We start from the raw sequence: 7,139 nt of genomic DNA, 5'->3' as shown, positions 1-7,139 counted from the left end.
TACCCTGGCATAGACACTTGTTATATTTGGGGGTTTGCTTTGTTTTCTATACAGTTATCAGTAATTTTATCTCAAATTTTCTGCTAGTTGCCTAACTAGCCACTCAAGTTGTTGATTCACATCATGGATTCTATCCATGCCATTAGTTTGAGGAAGAAATCTTTCCCTGAGCTTCTGACCTCCTGCAGTTTGGCCTGGTTGTCCTCCTTACCTGGACCAGGTTTTCTATCGTCCTGGCAACTGCTTCTTGTGTTGAGTCTCCTTTCTTTGCCCCATATCTTCTTCTTCCTAGTTTACACTCTCATTTTGGTGGAACAAGTCTTCTGGCAGCTTCCTTCTGAAAAGGAGTAGGAGAGAGGAAAAGTTTTAAAGACACGAATGTTGAAAAATACTTATTCCTCCATTGCAACAATAGTTTGGCTAGATATGGAATTCTAGATTGGAAATAGTTTTCCTTCATAGTTTTCAAGACATTGCTCCATTGCTTTCTAGCCTCTACTTTTGCCTTTGAGAAACCCAAAGCCATTCTTGATCTTTGTCATGTGACCTGTTTTTCCCTCTCTGGAATCTTGTCGAATCTTCTCTGGGCACTGTGGGCTCGCTCAGTCTGGAAACTCATGTCCTTCAATGCTGGGAAATTTTATGGAATTATTTTCATTGGTGATTTGTACCCTTTCTTTTTTCTCTCTCTTTCCAGAACTTCTATCATTTGGGCATTAGTTTTCCTACATTTACCCTATAATTTTTCTTAATTTTTTTTCTCCTATTTCCTATCCATTTATCTCATTTGCCCCTCCTTTCTGGAAGCATTCAGTATTCCTACATTCCCTTAATATGCCTGACTTCATTAACATACCATATCTTCAATGCTGCCTGGTGTCCTCCAGACCAAGACTCTCTTTAACTTTCCACAGGGGAAAAACTCGGGGTTTTTGCCGGAGTTAGAAGGGGCAGTCAAGTGGCTGAAGAGTGTGCGGAAATAAATCATCTGAAACAGATTTCTATGAGTCCTTATTATAGTTCACCCCCTCATCCTATTTCCAAAATGCCAAACATTCCTAACCCTTTGGAATTTTTTATAATACAAAGTGGTTTGGTTCTTGGTTCCCCAGTTAAAGTTTAGTATTCAGCTATCTCAAGATGCTAAATCAGTTACTTCTTATCCTTTTGCTTTCAATTTCTGGCATAGTGTTGCTGTCGTCTCCAATCCTCTCTTCCCGGACCTTGTGGGTTTACGGTTTAAAAAACTCCCTTTATTAACATCTTAGCGGGGTTTCAGGAGGGAACATATTAGATGCAGGTGTTCAGTCTGTCATCTTCACCCAGAAGCCTATGAGGAATGTTTAGTCATCTGGACCCTTATAACCACGTATCACCATGTGGTTTCAGTGCCCACATTTGCATTTATCATTACTTAGCAATCTCCCAAACTGTCATACTTTAACTTCTAATACAGTGTTTCTCAAACTGGAGGGCAAGGCTTTCCTGTATATATGTTCTCACACTTGAGAAATTACTGTCAGTGATGGGGACCCACAGAAAATTTTCAAGCAGAAGAGAGAGGTGGTCAGGTCTCCACTTTATATAAATCACACTGACAGCTAGTTGAGTGAAAGGTGACAAGAGGGAAGGCACAGAGGTGGCATTAGAAGACACTTGCAAGGCACATGCATATGGGCCACCTGTATGTAGCGGGGGAGAAGAGATGAACACAGACTCGAAAAATCTTTAGGATCAAGATGGCAAATGGGTTCAATTTGAATTCCAAACTAATAAAATAAATTTTAAAAAATCGCTGTGAACAGTTTTAAGCATCATAGATAGAAAAATTTAAAATCACTATGATTTATTTTAGAATAGTTAATGGTTTATAATACATACAATATAATAGCACGATTGAGATTAATGATAAACTCATTTCAAATTTCTTAATTTTAACATTTTTGTTTCCTTTTATTACGAAGACCAATTATAATTGTGCAAAATTTTATCAATTGCACTGTGTGATACAAACAGGCAAATAACTTACCTACTGTCAAAACTAGTTTCTCATTTCTCACACATAACTTTTTTTTAAGAAATTGACATTTTCAAGAGGTTGGGGAAAAAAAACTTCCCAAGAATAGGTCTATTGAAAAAAATATATAAAAGGAAACCTTTTAAATCTTGAAAAGCATTAGGCTCTAATTGTCTGAATCACAAGCGCTAATCCATATTCTGATCCAGAATGTCCCAGCTGATACTCAAAATTTAGTCACCAACTGTATCTTCTTTTTGCAAGCTCAGTTTCTACTCAGCTTCAATTCAGTGCATAAATTTGTCATTTTATAAATTCTTGACATACAACTGGAACAATTTTAATCATGGCTTTTTTTTTACAATATAATTAATAATCTAAAAATGGTTTTGATTGAAATGACAAAACCAGCCTGTGATACATAATTACAACATCTAATAAATTTTGATTAGGAACTTGCTTGAAATTCATGCTATTTCAGATACTGAGAAATAAACTGATGTAAGTAAAAACATTTTTACAAAGATGCTTATACGAAATTGTTTCAGAACATGGAATACTCGAAGTTTTCATCTGTCGGTTTTAAAAAACCATAATCCACATCTTAAGTAAAATGTGTGTGTATATACTTTTCAAGATTTTAATTCAACTTAAGGATGACCTTAGAGTTCTAAAAAATCTAATGAGGTTTATTTCACGTATACAAAGAAATAAATTTAACTTTATATTATGGAAAATTTCAAACATACAAAAGTAAAAAGAAGTGTAATGAACTGCCATTTAAATGCAGCTCATATAAATAATCATTGATATCATTATTAATGCAATAATGATCCACTCATAGCCAATCTTATTTCATCAATAGTCCCCACTCCTCCCTACTTCTTGCCCAGACCTGATTATTGTAATGAATCACATGCATCATATTTTTTCATTTGTCAATATTTCAGTATGTATTACTACCAAGTAGTAAAATAACCACAATACTATTATCATACCTAAAAATGTTAACAATTCCTTAGAGTCACCAAATATCCAGTTTGTATTCGAATTATTGTTTGAATCAGCTTCAAACAATAGCATTTTAAGATAATCAACAGTGAAGCCAACATTAGGTTAAAACCATTGCAGAAGATGGACTTTCACCATGAAATCTCGAGGAACTCTGCAGAGAAACTGGGAGAGTATGAAAGGACAATTCTTTAAAGAATCTGGAAATGGCCCCAAGGGTATACAGCAACTAAAGAAACATCTATTCAAGAAAATCTACTAAAATTTGGTAAGAGTCTGTGGTATTTGAGCCAAAACTGCTCCCTCTCTCCCTGTTCCCAGCTCAGTGAGAAAAAATACTCCCCTGGAGATGGGTTCAGCTGAGAGTACAGGGCGCCTTCCCTGCAACTCCCTGTCAGAGGCTTTCATCCTGGGAGGAGCAGGACCTCAGCATTTCTCATCCTGCCCCAGCTACCTGTTGCTGAGACTACGTTCTGGGCAAACATGGCCCCGAGTCCTCACTCAAGGAATAGAGGCTTTATCTTGGCATGATGATACCAAAGATACTGTCCCTATCCTGGTTTATACAGATGGTGGTTCCATGCCAGGAGAGGTAAGCCAAGAAAATCTGAGGCTTTTGTCTACCACATGCCTGACTCCTAAACAGGGGTGCCATTCAGACAGAAGCACACCATTGTCCCCACCCCAGCTTCAGAGATTTTGCCTAGGGTCAAAAGCAGCTAGGTCTGTAAAAACTGATGGGTCCTAATCTCTTCCCAAGGGACCTGACGGTATTTGCAACCGAGGATGGAGAAATTCAAGCTGAAAGGTGTTCTCAAAAACAGTGGAGGCTATGGTGAAAGCCCACTGGGACGCGATCGGTAGATTCCATGAAGATACAGGCCAAAGTGTGAGCCAGCTAGTTTGCGAGACAGAACCAGGGAAAGGCACAGCTAGGAGGAACCCTCCTGAGGTCGGAACAGTAAGGTCTGCACTACTCCTTCAAAGGAACCAGAGTCTGTAGGGCATTGTATGCTTCAGGGCATTTTTGTAAAAAAGAACAATCAGCTGGCGCTTAAGAGAGCTTAACAGCTGGATGTGATCAAGAACAGAGAAGAGAGCTTAGCCCAAATCACTGCCATCCTGGATAACTGTGGGCCTACTCTGAGCTGCCCTTCCCTGCAAAGCATCAGAGGTCTAACACTTCACAAAGTAAGCCTGCCAGTCACTAAACAAACAAGCAAATAACAATAAGCCTGGAGGGAGGGGTGACCAATACCCAGAGTTGCCACATTCTTCAAAATACCCAGGCTCTAAGAAAAATTTATGAGGCAACCCAAAAAGCAGGAAAGTATGACTCTTACACTAGAAGAAGGCAGGCAGCACGAACTGCCTTGTGGGAATGGCCAGATGTCGGATTTAACAGACAAAGACTTAAAACTAGCCCTGAGGAGAACACTGTCAAAATCAAATTCAGAGGCAGATGTAGCAGGATTAGAACTGAAAACTGTCTGCTCCACTGGGAATGATGAAGGCCCCTGGTGGCCCAGTGGGGACAATTTCAGTGATGTGGTAGGTAAAGGAACCAGATAGAGAGAAATGGAAATAGCATGGATCCCTACCAAGAATTAGGAGGAAAAGAAGAGAGAGGAAGGGTGGCCAGTTATCTTAGATGGTTAGAGCATGGTGCTAATAACACCAAGGTTGCTGGCTCAATCCCCGCATGGGCCACTGTGAGCTGTGCCCTCCTTGAAAGAGAGAGGGGGGTGGGGGGAAGAGAGAGAGAGAAGAGATAAGAAGAGTGCCAGCTCAATAGAGGTTTTTGTTGGACTTTGTTTTGCTATGCTTGCCTTGTTAAGATGAAATATCTGGGGGCATGTTCATAGGCTGGGATTAGGATTTTGTAGGGGGGCGGGGAGGAGATCGCTGCCAAAGCAAGGCCCGCAATGGTGGGAGGACAGGGCTGAGAGGCTGGCTTTCCTTGGAGGAGAGCCTGAGCAATGCAGGTGAAGATGCGTGGGCATGAATATGTTGGGAGACCACCCTCGTGGGTCTGTGGCACTTCTGCACAGGTCATGAGCAGAGGTATTAACTGCCCCTTTGTTCCAGACTATGTTTCCAAGAATATTGTGTAGTTATAGCAAACAGCTTTGGAAGATAAAGACAGTGCCTCGTCTGAAGCAGAGGGAGGGTTTTCTTACTGTCTGGTATAATGGGGCAAGGGCAGGGTTGCTTGCGGCCCACTGTAAAAGATTCTGGTTCCCTTTGTTCAGGGCTGCTCAGCTACGCAGGAAACCCACTGTGTGGCCCCTCCTGGGCCCTTCTCCCTCACCCTCATGGGACTTGAGAGGCATGGAGGAGCGACACAATCATGAAGCCCAGGCCGCCTGCTGTGCTGTGAGTAATAAAGTCCTTTTGTCTCTGACCCAGGAGTCACGTGTCTTCTGCCAGCATCCGTATACCTGTCGCCGGCTGACCTGTTAGTGTGCACATAGGGTAAATCTGAGATTTGCCCAGTTCCTGACGGAAGATGACTTTGTAGTTTGGGGCATGGGAGGTTGGAGCTCGCCCCTTAGAGATACGGCAGGGCTGAGAGGAGGCTGGAGGAAAGAGGTGATGTTCTGGGATCCCTGTAGGGCAGGGTGGTCCCTGGAGCTAAGGACAAGAAAAGGGCTGGTGTGGAGAGTCCAGCTGAAGGTGAATGTGTCATGGTGCCATTCTGCTCTGGAATGAGATACTTGCCAGCTGCACTCAGGCCACATGGAGGAGGGGACACTGCACATGCAGATCCGAGTGGGAATCCAGGTCAGAGTTCTGCTGGGCAGAAAGCCAGGAACACAAGACAATCGGGTTACAATAAGAGAGTAGCTCAGATTATGACCCAAGGGGTCCTGCCTGGATAGGAAAGAAAGCTTCAGGGACAGGGCTAATTTGCTGGGAGACACTGGAGTGGTGGAGAGGCCGGAGAGCCTGTGCAGCTGCAGAGTAGGAATGAGAACTCCAGGTGGGTGGATAGGAAGCTTCGGTCTGAGCGGGGATATTACCATTTAGGCACTCGAGGTGGACCAACGGTGGGGGATCAACCCACACACAGGAGGAGAGCACCCTTTCCGCTTGGGGCTGGAGTCCAGGCAGGGGGAGGCTGGACTGTGGTGGGGACCAAGTTTGTAGGTTTGAAGAGAGAAAGGTAAAGAAATTAATAGTTAGTGATTCCCTTTTTCTTCATGAAGCAAGTGAGGCATTTACGGAGAGTGAAGGGCAGGCATAAGCTTTGGGGGCTCACAGAGCGGGTGTGATGTTTTATTAACCACTGAGGAAATGGGAGAAGGTGCTGATCAAGGAATAAATAACATCTACGAGGATGTTGATGACTGACAACCAAAGATTGAAATAAAAAAAAACCTGAAGCCATCAATTCTAAGTAGTGTTCATCAGCAGGTTGGCCAGGTGAGGGATTTTTAAAAATTGTGAGAACTGAACCTGAAGAACCCATCCCCACTCACAGGCGCAGACTCTGGGACAGTTTTCCCCAAGGCTTGCAATTGGACAGATAGATACCTGTTGCTGCATCCAGACTTGCTCCCATACCAGTGAGAGCGGAGAGCTGGTGGAAAGGGACCGGGTCATTCTGGTCCTTGCAGTTCCTGACAATTGGTAGGTGGGTGTGGGGGCATGCTGGGGTATTTCACAGGTTTTTGAGATATAAGATCAGGGACACTGCCCATGGGAGAATACACCGGGTCACCCACTGCTCCCAACCTGGGCGGTCTCTGCTTCTTGGCCTGAGCTTCCCCACCCTTCCTGGTGATACCAGAGCCCTGGCTAGACCTCTCAGGTGGTCTCTCTGCTGCTGAGATCTCCAGGCTGACCTCGTTTGCAAAGGGAATGCAATGCGTTGAGGACCAGGAACGCCCTGGACTGTCACCAAGTGAGAGGACGAGCAGCCTCAGCCCCACCACCCATCGCATCTAGCAGGCTCCGTACCTCTGCACCTCAAGGTCAACCCGGTCTGAGCTCTCGGCTTTTGCTCCTACATCCACCCCGCCTGCTCATTGGCCCTGGGGAACCGACCCCTCAGTACGCCAGCACTCTGGAAGGACCCAAGGTGCCGGGGCAACACCCACAAGTCTTG

The 7,139-nt window shown here is 43.9% G+C and overlaps 1 protein-coding gene across 2 annotated transcripts in view; it reads right to left on the bottom strand.

Annotated features, from left to right (window-relative positions):
* Positions 1-215: 215 nt before the first annotated feature.
* Positions 216-7,139, bottom strand: part of LOC308488936 (uncharacterized protein) — a 28,283-nt gene continuing 21,359 nt past the window's right edge. For both annotated transcript variants that reach the window (XR_013992019.1, XM_081029340.1), the window contains one exon: positions 216-337. The gene's annotated coding sequence lies outside the window, so the exon portion shown is untranslated. The remainder of the gene's footprint in view (positions 338-7,139) is intronic.

The sequence above is a fragment of the Rhinolophus hipposideros genome, assembly GCF_964194185.1.
Source record: "Rhinolophus hipposideros genome assembly, chromosome: 20".
In the NCBI taxonomy this organism is placed as follows: Eukaryota; Metazoa; Chordata; class Mammalia; order Chiroptera; family Rhinolophidae; genus Rhinolophus; species Rhinolophus hipposideros.
Note: the sequence above shows the minus strand (reverse complement) of the source record. Positions and strands in the feature narration are given on the sequence as shown.